Here is a 19,160-nt window from a genome sequence, read left to right as displayed (position 1 = left end):
CAGAAGACTGCAGAAATCCAAGAGAGCGATCATAGTGCTCAAACTGGGGCGGTGGGAAGAATTAGGTGATGATGAGCCAGATTCTGGGTTGATTTTCAAAGTATATTTGATAGAGGTACTGAACGGTTGATATAGAGCCAAGAGGAGCCATAAGGGTCAATATAATTTTTTACATCTGAATCAGCCCCCGTGGTAGCATCTCCATCATTTTGTGACTGTTGCTTGCTTTGATCCTGTGGGTGGCAGGGACATGGCTCCCATCTTCCTGGAAGGTTTAAGAGCCGGTCATGCTACTTCATGTTCTTTTTCTTCTGTTATGACAACCAGCAGCGTTCTAGAGGGTTATACCATGATCAGCCTGGGCAGAGTGAGAATAACGCCAATGTTGTACAGGGTGCCTGAGGGACCTGTGATGGAGGTACAGCAGGTACAAGAAATAACCCTTCTCTGTTAAACTAGCAATCATTTCCAGCAATAACTTGGAAGTTGCAATATATATAATGAGCTTATCATCTAGGATCTGGGAAGATGTAAAAATAAATAAATAAATAAAACAGTAGCAGCATGTGTTGGAGACTGCTGGCTGCATCAGACAATGTTCTACGAAAAGATATGAGCTTAAAAAGAATTTGCTGATTAGCAAACAGAAATGAAAGGGGATGAAGGGAGAGGAAGATTTTGGAGATTTTTAGGGTGAGAAGAGGTAACTGCTTTTTATCACCTACCAGCACAAACTAAACTTGAGGGCACCTTTGCACCAAGAAAGTCTTTGACAAAAGGATAAAGTCAACAGTAACCCCTCATCCCAGTGTGACCATGTCTGGATGGATTATGAGGGTAGGCAATTAATTTAATAGAAAATGGCTCAGGAAAAAGATATAGCTTTCCCACCAGTGCTTAATAAACTCAGAGCATCTGCAATTAAGTCATGTCTCAAAAAGAACTGTGAGTGTGATCATTGGCATATGAACATGACTGGAATCAAATAATTTATTTATTTGAAGCTGCCCAAGTTTCTGAGACTGTTGTACTGCCAAAAGGAGCACTAACATTAAAAAAAAATTAAAAAAAAAAAAAACAACTGTGATTGTCTTAGACTTTAAATAACCTAGCAGCACCAAGGATCAGGAAGCAGTTTGATAAAGCTGCTTAGACTTCAAGAAGGTCATAATCTAAAGGTCACTTCAGAAACAACTAAAGAGGATAATATCAGAGGCAGGGGCTCTCAGAAGACAGCCAGGAGTCAGGGAGAAGTGTCTGCTGGGGGAACCTACCTCACAAGGCAGAACTGAAGGCTGATCACTATATTTCCTACAACCAAAGGAGCAGATTTTTCTAACTGCTTAAGGGGTCTCAGAATGGCTCTGAATCAGTGATTGCTCCTTTTTTCTTTTTAATTTAGATATAGTTGATTTACAATATTATATAAGTTTCAGGTGTGCAACAATAGAGTGATTCGCACTTTTCAAAGCACATCTCTTTTTTTAATCAAAATATCTGCTAGTCTGTCTCTGCTCCATCAGCATATATTGGATGTATGGGGTACTTAATAATTTATGGGCTTTTATCCAAACTTTACACTTTTTATTTTGTGTTGGGGTAAAGCCGATGAACATTGTTGTGTTGGTTTCAGGCGAACAGCTAAAGGACTCAACCATACATGTACATGTATCCGTTACCCCCCAAATCATCCTCCATTCAGGCTAGCGCATAACATTGAGCAGAGTCCCATGTGCTATACAAGAGGTCCTTGTTAGTTGTCCATTTTAAACATAGAATAATTTATGTTGGTGTTTATAGTGTCTCTATCAAGTAAAGCTGTTTTCACACTTAATATCACATCTGGTATTACCTCTTTCTAGTGTGCATCATTGCTCATCTTAATTTATTATTATTATGAAAAATTCCAAATATATTAATTAAAAAAAATTAGTGTATTATCTAAATATCCACTACTTAGGTTGCGTCCTTTTCATTTGCATTCTTTTCTCTAAATTCTCATTCTGCCCATGTTGCCCATAAGTCTTTCTTAGCAGTGTGCAATTTAATCATAGGATGGCCCTGATTAACACAGACCTATGAGCTACTTTAATTAGTGGAGTCTGATACTAATGTGAAAATATGCAATAAATCAATGCAGCAACAACACTTTCCAGGAAAACAGTGTGTAATTGTAAGTGCTTATTACATAATAAAAGTGGCATTTCAAAATAGGAGAAATGATAAACAATTTAATATACCACGTTTTAAGACAACAAATGAACTTTACAGATTAAGCTACAAAAAAATGAATTGCTATATGCCAAAATATATACTAAAGCAAACTAAACAACTTCCAACCTTGGTACACTGTCTGTCTGTGTGAGATAGTGCAACTTCTCATGGATCCCTGAAGGGAGTACCCAGGGTTGCCTTCTCACTCTTGAGTACATCCCCAGCTGCTCCTCAGTCACCAAAAGGAAAAGATGTGTAAATGCACTGTATTCAAAATAAAATAATTTACATATTTTTAAAAAGATGAGGCTTACTTGATTTCACTCAGTCAACTACAATTTAGTTAAGACGTATCATTTGCCAAGGCTCTGAGCTGTTCTAATTGGCAGGTCCTCACAAGGATCTCAAATCCGCTAACTGCTATGTTCAAGCTACTGGAAGGAATTCCTTGTAGTGGGAGTAATGGGAGTTCTCACTTGCAGTGGTGACTTTCCTGTGCCTCGAAGTGTCTAAGATTAAGCAAGATGGCCAACTGGAAATGATGTAGAAGAAGGAATCTGTGTTTCACATAGATAATGGGACCAGATGACATTATATATAAATATAGTGTGTGTGTGGGCTTCCCTTGTGGCTCAGCTGGTAAAGAATCCACCTGCAATGCGGGAGACCTGGGTTCGATCCCTGGGTTGGGAAGATCCCCTGGAGAAGGGAAAGGCTACCCACTCCAGTGTTCTGGCCTGGAGAATTCCATGGACTGTATAGTCCATGGGGTCACAAAAAGTCAGAAAAGACTAGAGTTTAGAGTGATTATATAGTGTGTGTGAGGTGTGGGTGTGGGTATGGGTGTGGGTGGGTTTGTATGTAGTTGTGACTGTGAATTCTTGGCGACTACAAAAGGCCATTTTAGAGATATCTCGAACAGGCGCTTATAAAATGGAAATGTCATAATGCTATCCAGGCTTTTTCCTCTGCTTATCCAACCATTATCAGTTGATTTATTTAATAAAATTGAGGACCAAGAAAGACTGGAAATGCAGCTTTCAATAGAATGCTCTCATGCTGTGATTGTTGAAGTGATAAGTAATTTGCTTTTAATGCTGGTGCATACCACTTAGCACCATTTAACTGAAGGATGAAAATCACTCATTTTTCATCTACTTGCTTAACTGACACTTACTGTAATCTATCTATTGTCACTGAGCTTAATATAAGGAAAACTGAAAAGATCTCACTTTTAAATTTATAGCAAGCATTTAAATGTTTAATTCCTTCTTATTCATATTTTTATTCCTTAATAGAATTTAATTTCAAGTGGATAATCTATTTGAGCAGTAAGAACACAGTGGGTACTAGCAAAAATGATCTATTAGAAGTACTTTTTATTTACTGTTTTCAATTATAACCATAGTTTGTGTTGTGTGTTAGCTGTAAGTGAGGTAAAATATCAGTGAATGACACAAGTCAGTGAGTAACTGCAATATTAGAAAAGAAGTTATCAGCGAAATAGTTGGAAGAAGTATGCATGAGTTTACAGATAAAGCGAAGCTTATTCTACTAGTAGATTCCTACAAAATCATTATTAGCACTGTAATTGTCCTCAAGTTACTGAGAAAAATAGCTGAATTGAAAGATAAATATAGTCCCCTAGAAACCTATCTTGAATTTTGAAGTAACACTCTGCATAGTGTATAAATATGTGTACACTGCTAAGAGAACATTATAGTGAAGACGCTCATGTTAGAACTCGGTTCTTATAGAGCATCTAGTAACAAAGACCACTCCTTTCTCTCCTTATCCATGGCATTGTTTGGAGTTCATAAAACGCCACAGAAATGAGAGGACTTGATTATAAGAATAAAAAGGTCCTTTTTTTCCTTTTACTTATTTTTCTATTAAGAAACTAACCATGTGTGTACATCAAAAAAAATCTAAATTAAATAGGCTGTTTCAATACCAATGCAAATGGGGTATTCACCTCAGAGATAAGACAGTACTCAAATCTTATTTCAGTGTTGAGCTAAGTTATAGCATGAGCCCATGAACATTAGAGTGGGCCTTTTCAACAAGAAAGAACCCTTGAAAAAACATGGTAGTTAATCTCTACCCACCTCACATACACACAAAACGTTAATGAAAGTGCTAGATTAACTCGTATGTTGAAGCTAGTATAACATTTAATGCTCAGGAAGATCAGTTCAATGGCAAGGAAAACAATTATCAAACAACTTGGGCAACAAAACACTGAACACTTGACTTTAAAATACTGAATAACTCCTGCTTTGCATAAATGTCGTATTAGACTGTTTGGATTAGGAAATACGCTGTGGCCACAAGCATCCTTCAGGAGCAAGAAAAGATTGTTTTTCTTACTTACACCCATTCTTTCATTGGGACCACCAATTCCTAAAGGAAACACAAGAAAAGAAAAGTTATCAAGGAAACACAAGAGAAGAAAAGTTATCAATTGATTACTGATCTGTGCATTGTTCACTCAGCACACTGTTGTACAACACTTCAGTATAAAGTGAAGTGAAACTTGGCTTATCAGTTTACACTTTCATACAATGAAAACTGACTGAGCACTTACTAGTTCAAAGAACAGTGCTGAGGACTTCAGAGGGTACCACTAATTAAAGCAGAGAGCTTACATTTTAGTGAGAAACCATATAAATAATAAAAGTGATGGGAATTCCCTGGTGGTCCAGTGGTTAAGACTCCATGCTTCCACTGCAGGGAGTCACGAGTTCAATCCTAGGTCCAGGAACTAAGATCCTGCACACCATGGAGTGCAGCCAAAAAAAAAAAAAAAGTGACAGACCTATAAAATAAATATATGCAAAGAGTCATGTCCAGCTCTTTGCAATCCGTGGACTGTAGCCCACCAGACTCCTCTGTCTGTGGAATTTTCCAGGCAAGAATACTGGAGTGGGTTGCCACTTCCTATTCCAGGGGATCTTCCTGACCCAGGGATCAAACCCAAGTCTCTCCAGTCTCCTGCATTGGCGGGTGGATTCTTTACCACTGTGCCACAGGTACTTTTATTAATTCAGTTAAGCAAATGATGGTTCAGTGAAAACAAAAATTACCTTATTACTTGTTCAACTACATCTGCTTTATCCACTTGTCCTAATAATTGAATGAAATACAGTTGAAGATGCAGAAATCTGCTTACATCTATACATTTATTTCTTCTCAGTATATTTTGTACTGATACAGGTCCATCACAGAACTTACTGTACCTGGCTGTACTTTTTCGGGGCCGGGGGAGCTTCTTAGTTATAGTATAAATGATAACATAGTAAAGACCTGGCCCTAATCCTCCCCCATTTCTCCTTCACACTATCTTCCCAACAGCAAACATTTACTGCGGCCCTGCATAGGGCCAAGAGTTGTTCTAAGTTCTGTTAATAGGAATATACATTTGGAAAATTCTCCACATTGCTAATTCATGCTCTAGTGGGGATAAAGCATATCATTAGAATAGAAAGCTATTAAGTGAAAGTGGAAGTAGGCAGCTGGTGACCACAGCTATGAGCAGGAGTGGAGGTAAGGAAGTCAAGAAGTCATAGACACTGATACTCACATTGAAAGAGGCATTATTATATGTTGATCTGCCTTCAGTAATAGGATGAAAAATATAGACAGTATATGCATATGCTAATTTCTGCCAATAGAGGGAACATCTAGTGTAATCCTTAATGTAAATGCCTTATGTAAGATTGAAGATATGCTCATAACTAGACAACAATCAAAGATAGGGGTTGGGAAATCACCAGGATCAGTGTGTTCATGTTCCGTAATTATAGGTATGAAACTTGATCTCTCTAATTCACATTGTTTTCTGTTTGAGAGAGGTGACTCTCAAAACACCTGCTCAGTCTTCCTGAAAAATGCAGCACTATTTACAAAAGCTAGGACATGGAAGGAACCTACATACCCATTGACAGCTGACTGCGTAAAGAAGATGTGGTACATGCATACAATGGAATATCACTCAGCCATGAAAAGGAACAAAACTGGGCCATTTGTAGAGATGTGGGTGGACCTAGGGTTCGTTAATCCAAAGTGAAGTCAGAAGGAGGAAAACAAATATTGTGTCTTAACACATGGATGTGGAATCAAGAGAAATAGTACAGATGAGCCTATCTGCAGGGCAGGAATAGAGACACAGATGTTGAGAGCAGATATGTGGACACAGGTGGGGGGAAGAGGGGAGTGGGATGAACCGGGAGATGGGATTTACATATATACACTACCACGTGTAAAACAGAGAGCATATGGAAACTTACTGTGTGGCACAAGGAGCTCAGTTCAGAGCTCTGTGGTGACTAGAGGGGTGAGATGCGGAGGGTCCTGGGAGGGAGGTCCAAGAGGGAGGGGCTACACACACACACACCCCCACACACACACATATATACAGCTGATTCACTTTGTTTTACAGTAGAAACTAGCAAACATTGTAAAGAACTATACTCCAACTAATAAAAACACAGAGAAAGATCAGAGGACCTGGGTGTCATCTGTATTATTGCTCTATTAGAAAGGACAAAAGACTTTGAAAGATGCAGGATTGTCTATCACCCATCCACTCTCTGATAGTTCATTGTCCATGTGTGATCCTAAATCTTATTCCAAACCTCCAGTTGAAAAGAGAAAAGCAAGGGAGCGAAGAGGAAAAGGAATGAGATAAAGAACAGGCAAGAGGGTTTTGCTACTTTGATCCTCTTAGAAAGAGCTGAGAAGACCTTAGGGAGGAAAGTAAGGAGCCAACATCTGAAGCAGCCAGTTTGGGGTTCTTTGTTAGTATCTCAGAATACAAGATACAGGCTCTGTGAAACAACTCATTTAAGTGACTTGGTTTTTTTATTGTTATGTAATTTTCCTTTTTTTTTTTTTCCTTTGAAGCTTCTTCTAGGGAAAAAAAAAGTGCTAAGTGGAGGACAAAGGGGATTTATTTAGACTTGGCTATATCCTCTTCTAGCCAGCCCACTTATTCCCTCCATGAAAGAGCACACTTCTGTAGAACAGCATGGAAAATGATGTTCTGTCCCTCTTCAAACTCTGCAGTAGCCACGTAGCTCTTTCTAAGCTGATGAAGACTGGCAGGATTCTGTGCTCTCTGAAAACATGTTTGGGAGGATCATGACATCGAGCTTTTGTTCCCAATACCGATTACTGACTTTCAGTAAAGTGCATATTATGAGGCAGTAGATTGGAAAGGAAGCTGAACATAGTCTCACAATGACTTGTGCACCACTGCGGAGCTTTAAGAAAACAACAAGAGAGCACTTAGTTGAGGCACTCGCGTATAGCAGTGCGCAAATATTTAATCAGAGGTAAATACCTTTTTTATTTTAAAGATTTTTTTTCATTTCTCTTGATTTAATATCCGGGGAGTCTCCCTGTGTACTGTCTATTTCACTTAGATGCTTCTGAATAGCTGTGACCAGTTCACTGGGGATCATCGTTAAACTACCGATATCACCAAACACCTGAAAAGTGGTGACAAGATGGCATATGTTAATTTACGACATTTCAAAGAAATGTTTAGGCAGAATGAATGAAAGCTGTGATTTTTTTCCCCCAATTTTTCCCATGGCAGGGGGAGGGGGGGGGGTTGGAAAAAAAAAAAAAACCAGCTTGGAAATGCCATTTTTGTCAACTTAATTCCACATTTTAACAGGAGCCTTCAATTTAGGTTTTATGATTTGGTTCCATTTGTCTCTGACTTTAACAATAATTTTATAATGCACCAAAAATATAAATAAATAAGCATTTGTATAATATTTAGTAACACAGAACACAGGGTTATAATCAGCAATCTAAACACACGTGAAAAGTGAATTATCCTAATCCTACAGAAACCAAAAGGGTCAAAATAAAGTGCAAGGCTGGGGTTTTCTTTTTTTACTTTTAATAATTGTTGTGTGATGAAATGGAGAGAAAACAAAAACAGGAGGGGAAAACACAGGACCACATTCCTTTGAGTAGGAGCTCATTGTCCCTGGAGAAGCTTTCTGTATACAGAAGACTAATTAGCTTTGAGTGCAACTAGCGCCCATGCCAACATCCTGTTTCACTTGTCACACACAGTTTGGGTTTATTTCTGGGCTGTTTATAATAACCATCAATTTCACTGACTTCATCTGTCTTCCCTACATCTTGAACATATGTAGCTTTTCCAAGAATTCTGCTGAAGGACTGTTTTCCCCAGAACTTGTGGCCTTTTGAACTGAAGGCCACCCTGATGAGAAAGGCAGGGACCCCATCTATGTCAACTCTGGCCAGCTGAATGCAGGTCCCTGGATGCAGAAGAGAACATCCATTGTAATTCCCACTCACGTGGGGTACATAACAAGCCTTTTGTGATTAAGCAGAAATAGATTAGATATTTGACATCTAATGTTGTTGAGGAAAACTGGACACCTTCATTTCTTCTCTTGTCGAATCTCTCTCGTCAGGTTTCTTTAGAGTCCACCCCACCCACTGTTACCTAAAATTGTTCTCCATTATTGCTTCCCTGTCATTCTTTTGCTTAGATCCACTATTGGGCAGGGGTGGGGTCCAGGGCTGCTGTGAGACTTGTGGGATCTTAGTTCCCCAACCAGGGATTGAACCCAAGTCCCAGCAGTGCAAGAGCCAAATCCTAACCCCTGGACCACCAAGGAATTCTCTTCCTGTCATTCTTCTTAACCATCTCTCTCTTTTTTAATTCTTCACTATATCCCTTTCTTTGTTCTTCTCAGTCTACTTTTTTTTTTTAATCTAAATTTATTGGGAAACATGCCGTGCCACAGCAGCATTTATTTCATCTTCTTTCTTATCAAGACTCTCTTCAACTCAGAGTCATCATCTGAGCGTGGTCCATCATCTCGCAATATCTTCCCTTTTAGATCCTCGTATGATGGATCATGCCAGTAGTTCTCAAAATTTCTGAGATACACATTCCTCATACCAAGTGGGGTGGCATTCACCCGAATGAGGAGTTTCAAAATGACAGGTTCTCTTTCTCCTAAGTTTCTTGCTATTCACAATCTTTCTTTGTTATTGAGAGTTTGATTCAAGAGTAACAACTTCAATCTTTACTTTATCCTCTAGGAAATAAATTACTGGATTTTTTTTTTTTCACTCAGTAGTATGTCTTAATTAACAGGGATTCCTAAAATGTCCACAGGATGTGGGTAAGGAGAGTCATGGCACCAGGCATGGTTTTATTTGCTCAAGATTTGAGGAACTTCCCCAGTTATCATCTGGACCTAGAAGGATTTCTCTATCCTGATGCAGAGGGCCGTGGACCAAGAGCATGCGGCCTTCTGTGTCCTACTGATTTTTTAAACTTGCTTCTAAACTTTAAACTATTCCCCTCATCCTCATCACAGGTGCCACCATAATATATCGAAAATGATCTGTATGTCTATGTGAGTAGACACCAGATTAACAAATAATACTTTGCCCTGATGGGTTGGGAAAGAAGGAATAAAAATACAATATATCCTTAATTATAGTCAGTAAAGAAACTTGTTTGTTGTCACTTCTCAGTTAAGTGTTGTGTAAGACTATCCACTTTCCAATTACTGTGTCTGTTTAGGGTCACAATTTCAAATGATTTGTGCTAGAAAAATAAGCTAATAATATTATGATCATACTTATTTTATGAGTTTCACTGATTACTGGGAAGAAACATTGCTAGAAAATAAATATTGCAAACAACTAAGATCTCATGGCGAGCTTGCTTTTAAATGTGCTGTGCTTTGAAAAAAAAAAAAAAAAACTAGTCTTACAGCATTTTTCAAAGGCAGAAAGTCACAGTAAACTATGTTGTCCATGTGGTCTCACAGTTCAAACTATCACTATCTCTTCAAGTTACAGAGAGCACAGTTTGTGTAGCTATAGCCAGAAAGATTATCAAAATGTTGGGCAAATTTCCTATCCACTGCAGTGGTGGCTTTCTATTGGCCTGCTTTTTCTGGAGGGCAATTTGGAGATATATACCATAAAGGCTACAGTCCATGGGGTTGCAAAGAGTCAGACACGACTGAGCGACTTCACTTTCACTTTCACTTACCGTATTTATGTATATAAGAAATATGTTCATAAATACATATCCTCTTAAATTCTCAGATTCTTTAGCCTAGTAATTCCACTGTCAGAATCTAGCCTGAAGAAATAATAAAGAATATCCATGAAAATGCCCCGTGAAACTCCAAATTTTACTCATTCATAAAAGCAATTTAAAAAATGGCAAAAACACAATCAACTTTTTTGGGGGAAAACTAGATCTGGCACATTATGTGACTGAGGCCAAAGCCACCACGAACTTGACTAACTGCTCAGGCCCCCACCAGCCCAGTGTTACACGTGTATGATTGTGAATGAATAGAGCGCAAGCTTGGGCATTGCCAGGCAGTGTGACCAGCAAAGAATTTCTGCCGATAAAGACAAGGATAGTTCAGGCCATGTGGATGTATGGAGCTGGTGGTCAACAGAAACACCCGTGGCCATGGAGACAGTGCATGTGAGTTCCTTCCGTCTTGTGCTTGAAGCAGGACTGGCCCTCTTTGGTGTAAAAAAGCCCCTAGATTTCTTAGAAATTGTGATAAACAGGCCTTAAGAAAGAGATAGCAAATTGACCATTAATAAGGGTGGATATACCTTCAAGTGTCTATTTAGAAGAATAGAGTTGACTTTATTTGCCATCTGACCAGTAGAAGGGTTTTACTCAGCTCCCAAAGACACGTGTTGGTTAATCTTTAGTGCATGGTCATTATAAAGATGGTAAGGGGTCTGAGGAAGAGGAATAATAAAGTAGATACAACATTCAGACAGATTTGGTTTCAATTTGCTAAGCTGAACACAGAACATTTGTGTGCATAGCATTAACTCACTGACAGCAATATTGGAGACCCAGGTGAATTCTTTATGGGTCCATAGTGAAATGAAATTTTCTCCAACAAAATTCAGATAGCTGTACCTGAACTAGGGGTAAAGAGTCTTAACATTAGGTTACAATCGTAGGTTTCAAAAATAGAGCTAGAAAAAAATAGAAACAGCAGCAACTAAAAAATAGAACTAGAAGCAATATGCCACTCAGAGTAAATGATAGATCAAATCAATATTATTTGAGAGAAAGGAAGTTTGCATTTTGAAAAAGGAGAGCACAGATGTTAATTTCCTCAAAGAGTTAGATAAGGGCTGACAATTCGGATTAATTTTCCAGGATTGAGTGAAGATGGGGTGTCAGCAGTGGTGCTGGGCTGATCACAACCCCTGTGAAAATTCTAACTCAAAGCACACCGTCCTTTCATTTTTGCGGAAGTATACTTTACTTGGTTGTAAAAATAAAGAACGTTCAAGGTTCTTAAGATTAAATATCTGAATATTGCTTCTGAAGTAGCAGCTGTCACCTTAAATCCAAAGTCTAGTTTGTTTACTGACTGTATTTTATATCCTTTAGAAATGACACAAAATGGCAATAAAATCATCGTAAGTATTCTACAGGGGAATATAAACACCCTTTGGTTACACTGCATGCATCTTTATACATAATTCCAGTTTATTTTCCCTGGAATTATGTTAAATATGTAAAAAGCCTTTTCTCATAAAGGTAAAAATGCTAGATGTTTCTGAGTTGTAATTTAGCATTAGTGTCAAGATTGCTTCAGAAAATAAGCCACTGTTACTGTTTCATGCCTTTTGTGTGTCATTCAGCACACTATATATGATTTTGCACATAAAATAAACTTACATGGTTTTATGTCAATGTTTTATTAAATATAAATGGGATTATAATAATTTGTAGAATGCAAATATATAAAAATAACTGACAAGCAACTGATTTTTACATTGCTTAATCATATTATCCTTCAATAATTGTTTCAGGTCATTATAGAAGAATTTGTTCTGTAAACTGAAAAGGTAAATCTAATACTTCTGTATCTATGGATTCTTAAAAGAAATCATTCATTTATAGATATAATATTGACACAATTATAAGATGTACCAAAATATTTTCATGATATGTCTATACATAAATACAAGAAAAAATAATTATGTTTACGGTTTTGTGGCTTTTTTTTTGTGAGTGAATTGTCTTTGACTTTTTAAGAAATCAGTGTTAGGCAGCCTTGTCAAATGGAATCAAGATAAAAATCACTGATTAGTTGTATTATGTCGTATTCTGAAATGCTCAGCTCAAGCATTGACTGTTGGAGGCATGGGTTTAAAATATGTTTCAAACAAAAGGTAGAAACTTCCAGTTATAAGATAAATAAAGACTAGGGATAAAATATGAAAGTATAGTTAACACTGCTCAATGATAAGAAAGCCGTAAAGAGAGTTGATCCTAAGAGTTCTCATCACAAGAAGAATTTTGCTATTTTCATTTCATTGTATCTGTATGAGATGGTGAATGTTGAAACTATTATGTTTATCATTTCACAATACACGTAAATCAAACCACAGTATTTTATGTTACGATTTTATAGTGATGTATGTCAATTATTCCTTAGTACAACTGGAAAAAAAAGCAAATATATTTATATTGCAAAAAACTCAAAACTTTTCCAAATTTATAGCAACTTATAATTAATAAATAAAAAGCATAAAAATATTTCTTTCAAATTTAGGTTACCTTTTAAGTTATGGTTTCTAAATTCTAATACAATAAGGAAAAAATATAGATGAGTGACAGTGAACATATTTTTACCCACGTTAAAAGATTCAGTCTTTATTGGCTGTGCAATAAAGATTTTTCACCTCTATAATGTTTATATTAAATACTTAACCGTACGTTTTAGTTAGTATATCAAGGTTTATTTTTCAAGCTGCTTTTTTACACTTAATAAACCTTTTAAAACATTTCTTATAACTTAGAATTCCAGAAAACTTTTCTTCACCATTATATCATGTGTATATGTATTGTTCCTGACAGATAAATGAAATAACAGAACAAATCTTTTCTACAACTTTCATAAGTTTAATTATTTGGAGAGTCAAAGGAAATCTAAGATGCTGAAAATTATTTTATAAGTAAATATTTTTAAAATATGCATGTGATTATTATTTTCTTTTTATATGCAAATAAAAAACATAGTCTATAAAAAACAGGTACTACCAAAGAATAATTGTCTCAAATTATGAGTACAAATGAAATATAGAAAAAAGTATTATTTATAAGATTGGACAAGTGAAGTTATTTTAGAAAAGGCCATTAGTAACTCTAAAATGTTTTTTTTTTAAGTCACACCTTAATAAGTAAAATCAAAGTAGTTCTTTAGGATTTTCTAAAGAAACCAAACATAGTTTTACTAAAATTAATTTAGTCACTAACACTTATATTTTTGACCCATAAAAATAGGACAAATAATACAATACCTTTTTAGAAGTATTAGCTACATTTTATGAAAATATGTCTGAAATCTGTTGCATTTATTTTAAAATTATAGTGTGCTAATTTTTAAAAAACAAAGCTATTTTTCCTCTTACAGGCTACCAATTATATATATAAATAATAATGTAAGCCTGAGGTGAGAACCATCTTGCTTAGTTTTGTGAAAAGCAAACCATGTCATAGCAAGTCACACTGACCTAATTATTACTGACAACTAAAATCATTTATTTTGATAGATACATATGGAAATAATAATTTTGTCAAGTAATTTTCAAAAGGAGAGAAATCTCGGATATATTTAATTTTTATTTAAATGATTAGTAAATATGTCTATTTAAGACTTTTCATGGTAGTATGATAGGAGAATGTCTGATAAGTGACTTTATATTGTAATAGTAGCTTGATTATTGAGTTCTTCTTTGCTCTTGCCTTCTGCTTTTTGTAACTTGTTGTTTAAAATGGGGTCTAAATTTTAAATACAATACAATGTTGTCCCTCTGCAGTTTATCACAATAACCAATCATATTCTTAGGGAAAAGAAATAGCCAGATAGTATCAGGAATTTATTTTTTAAAAATCAATAGAAGCAGCAGCTGTAGTTTGAATATGAGAACCAAAAATAAAAGACAATTCTGTACTTGACATTTTTAGCAATACTTTATGCAAAGTCGTAAGTATTGCTATTACTACTTCATTTTTATGTATATTTTCAATTACGTCTTATAAGCAGTTGTGACCCAAGAACTTACTGCATCTTTTCATGCAAGTGTTGTGCACAAAATGTAAAGTTTTCTAAACTTGGGAAATGAAAATGGGACTTTCTTCTATTTGCAAAAAATGGGATAACTTAAATATTTTCTTTAGGCCAGTTGATTTTAATATTTTCTTTAATATTTTCTCCATGCACAATGAGAAACACAGGAACAGCTTTGCGCCTTCTCAAGGACAATAACTTTCAACAGAAGGAAAAATTGGATAGGGAAATTCTCAACAATTTATATAATTCCTGTAAACCCCAAGTTTTCAGTATTTTCCTATTGATCTCTCTTCTTCATTTTTGTGTATTTCTCTCTCTCCCCCGCACACACACACAGCAACTTAGTCATTGTAACAAACAGATATGGGAATTTCCAAAAACAATAAATAGTCTTTTCTGGAAGATATTAAAATAGAAGAGTTACAACTGAGAATGCTGTTATTTGTATTATGTTCTGCTGTGCAAATCACTGACTCAAAGACAGAATGCAGTGCCGCCTTCCCTACTCAAAGCTTCATGCAGGCGTGCAAGATAAAGCTTCCTCCGTGGGCATCCCGCTGAGGGTCATACGGTTTGGGGTTAGTCCCCCTACACCTGTTCTTCACATCAATGGCCACTCACTTCCATTAGCAGGAGAAAAATCCAGAGCTAACTCAAACCTATCTAATCATAAAATTGTGGTTCCGTTTTTTGTTTTCACCTTTCTTCTCCCGCTGTTTTTTCTATCAGCAGAACACTTAATAACCACTAATTGGTTAATCTGTTATTTAGGCAAGTATTAATATTCTCATTTTGCAGACAAGGAATCAGGCCTCCTGCTGTGTATCTCTAGGCGTTGGGTAAGGAGCTCTTCAGATGGGAGATTCAAAGTAGGTGAGCCCATCCTCTGGAGGATGAGACATTTGCCTGGAGCTGCTCAGCGGGGCCTCCCGGAGCCTCTGTTAGATCTCTGGGTTCCTGACTCCCACTTCTCCGCTCAGACCACCAGGCAACACTGCCTCTAATGACAAAAAAAAAAAAAAAGCCCTTTTCCCATTCCACCAAAACTAATGCTCCAAGGACTTTCTTAATTGCAATGGATGCCCTGGGATCCAGAAGCTTATTTGTGACTTGATGAGTCTGCACCAGTGTTGCCTGGATTTCTAGGTTTTGTGGCACTCAAAACTTTAGAATCACTTTGTACTTTCAAAATTAACTCACGCAGCAAAAACAGAGACAAAGCATTAACATACACACACTACCATATATAAAATAACCACAAGGACCTACCGTATAGCACAGGGAACTATACTTATACTCAATGTTTGTAATAACTTATAAGGGAAAGAATCTGAAAAAGAGTACATATATGTATATTATATATATATATATTTAATATATTATATATGTAATATATATACATATAGCAAGTCAACTACACTTCAGTAATTAATTAATTAAAAAAACTATTCCTCTGCAGAGAGATCATGGAATCTCTCAGGCTCAGAGAAGTTGGTGAAAAGAGAACTCAGGAGAGGCCCTCACCTCCTGAGAGACCACTGACCATCTTCGACAAGCGTGGAGGGGATTTTATTTTTAAAGTCAAATATGTAGAACACTGTAAGAACTGTGTCATCTCGGGACACAGACCTGGATGAAAAAAACAAATGGTGAACATAAATCCGTAGGAAGGATCGTTTGTAGTATAACTTCTCTACCCACCCGATGAAAGCTGACCTTTCTGGTGCGGAAATTATTCTGTTCCAAAGCCATAGCTTTTCACAAAAAATTTAAAACTGGCAGATAATCTGCTTCAACACTCAAATTGCTAAGGTTTTCTTGAGGGAAAAAAGAAAAGGTTAATACGTGACCTATATTTGATATCAGAATTAGGAGAGACTTAGAAATCACTGTCATCGCAAACTGGAGCTGTGTTAAATGCAGAAGGAGCTTGGAACCCGAGATACCCTGCTTAACAGCCACCATAAAACCTCTGAGAAGAGAGCTCAGGTTATAAAGATGAAGCATTTTACCCCTTTTTGTTTCCAGATATAATTTGTAAATAAACTGGGTACAGAGACAGCTACCTGTTTCTTCCCCTAACAGAATATCTTTTAAAATGTGGCAGAAATCTTACAGGTGTCTCTAAACGGATCTCAGTCATTTCTGAAGTATTTGCTGTTGTTCAGTCGCTCAGTCGTGTCTGACTCTTTTGAAACCCCATGGGCTCTAACCTGCCAGGATCTTCTGTCCATGGGATTCCTTGGGCAAGTATCCTGGAGTAGGTAGCCATTTTCTCCTCCAGGGATCTTCCAGACCCAGAGATCAAACCTGGATCTCCTATATTGGCAGGCAGATTCTTTACCACTGAGCCACCTGGGAAGCCCTTCCTAGGTATACATTCCCTTCATTCACAGGGTATAGGCATTAACAGAAAAGATCTCATGGAGCATAATTACTCATCAAGTAGTAGAGCTTGGCATCCCAAAATTCAAGGCAATTTAAAGATTTCCTAGCTATGTGCTTAGTACACAGATAGGGAATTCAAATGGAGACGTTAACTTTAATCCAAGTAGATGACTGCTTATAAACTACGATTTGAAAAGTTGAATAGTCTGTTTAGTTCTTTGGCCCATTTTTTGATTGGGTCATTTATTTTTCTGGAATTGAGCTGCAGGAGTTGCTTGTATATTTTTGAGATTAATCCTTTGTCTGTTTCTTCATTTGCTATTATTTTCTCCCAATCTGAGGGCTGTCTTTTCACCTTCCTTATAGTTTCCTTTGTAGTGCAAAAGCTTTTAAGTTTCATTAGGTCCCATTTGTTTAGTTTTGCTTTTATTTCCAATATTCTGGGAGGTGGGTCATAGAGGATCTTGCTTTGATTTATGTCGGAGAGTGTTTTGCCTATGTTCTCCTCTAGGAGTTTTATAGAACTAAACAGACATTTCTCCAAAGAAGACATACAGATGGCTAACAAACACATGAAAAGATGCTCAACATCACTCATTATTAGAGAAATGCAAATCAAAACCACAATGAGGTACCATTACACGCCAGTCAGGATGGCTGCTATCCAAAAGTCTACAAGCAATAAATGCTGGAGAGGGTGTGGAGAAAAGGGAACCCTCTTACACTGTTGGTGGGAATGCAAACTAGTACAGCCGCTATGGAAAACAGTGTGGAGATTTCTTAAAAAACTGGAAATAGAACTGCCATATGACCCAGCAATCCCACTTCTGGGCATACACACTGAGGAAACCAGATCTGAAAGAGACACGTGCACCCCAATGTTCATCGCAGCACTGTTTATAATAGCCAGGACATGGAAACAACCTAGATGCCCATCAGCAGATGAATGGATAAGGAAGCTGTGGTACATATACACCATGGAATATTACTCAGCCATTAAAAAGAATTCATTTGAACCAGTCCTAATGAGATGGATGAAGCTGGAGCCCATTATACAGAGTGAAGTAAGCCAGAAAGATAAAGAACATTACAGCATACTGACACATGTATATGGAATTTAGAAAGGTGATAACGATAACCCTATATGCAGAACAGAAAAAGAGACACAGAAATACAGAACAGACTTTTGAACTTTGTGGGAGAATGTGAGAGTGGGATATTTCAAAAGAACAGCATGTATGCTATCTATGGTGAAACAGATCACCAGCCCAGGTGGGATGCACGAGACAAGTGCTCCGGCCTGGTACACTGGGAAGACCCAGAGGAATCAGGTGGAGAGGGAGGTGGGAGGGGGGATCGGGATTGGGAATACATGTAAATCCATGGCTGATTCATATCAATGTATGACAAAACCCACTGGAGAAAAAAAATAAAAATAAAAATAAAAAAAAATAAAACAACATAGATACAGAAAAAAAAAATAAATAAATAAAATATGTGCTTTAAAGTCAAAAAAAAAAAAAAAGAAAAGTTGAATAGGTGTTTATTTAATCCAGAAAGTATAATCTATCTAAGTGCTGTTGTTGGAAATTTCTTTATCATATATACGTCTTTGGGAAAGATAATACATGGATTTCATTTCCCACTGAAGTTGCCAAAAAAGTCTCGAATCCATTCCACTTTTTGTAGCTCAAAAAGCCAGTAACAGATCTGACTACCTGCAAGGGGTCAAGATACAACAGAAAGTAGGAATATTGTTGAATAGCCAGACACATGGCTGAAAGAAAACCTGCCTATTTTTCAGTATGCTCTGGGGCTGGTATGGTTTTATGGTTCCTGTCCTCTGGGAGACACAATTTAATACTGGAAACAAGTTTAGAACAATAAGATCTAATACTCCTAAAAAGGGGCTTCTCAGGTGGTGCTAGGGGTAAAGAATCTGCCTGCCAATGCAGGAGACATGAGCCGTGGGTTCAATCCCTGGTTGGGAAGATCCCCAGGAGGAGGGCATGACAACCCTATCCAGTATTCTTGCCTGGAGAATCCCATGGACAGAGGAACTTGGCGGGCCATAGTCCATAGAGTCACAAAGAGTCGGACACAACTGCAGTGACTTAGCACGCACACAGGCACTCCTAAAAAGTGTTAGAGAAGCTGCAAAGAGGCTGCTGCTGTGTTATTCAGTCATATCCAACTCTTGCAACCCCATAGACTATAGCCTGACAGGCTCCTCTGTCCATGGGATTCTCCAGGCAAGAATACTGGAGTGGGTTGTCATTTCCTCCTTCAGGGGATCTTCTCAACCAAGAAATCGAATCCATGTCTCCTACACAGGCAGGCAGGTTCTTTTACCATTGAGCCACCTGGCAAAGAGGCTAGATCCTTTCAAAATGGATTCCATAGTGGACAAAA

Source organism: Dama dama, chromosome 7 (assembly GCF_033118175.1).
Source record: "Dama dama isolate Ldn47 chromosome 7, ASM3311817v1, whole genome shotgun sequence".
Classification (NCBI taxonomy): Eukaryota; Metazoa; Chordata; class Mammalia; order Artiodactyla; family Cervidae; genus Dama; species Dama dama.
Note: the sequence above shows the minus strand (reverse complement) of the source record.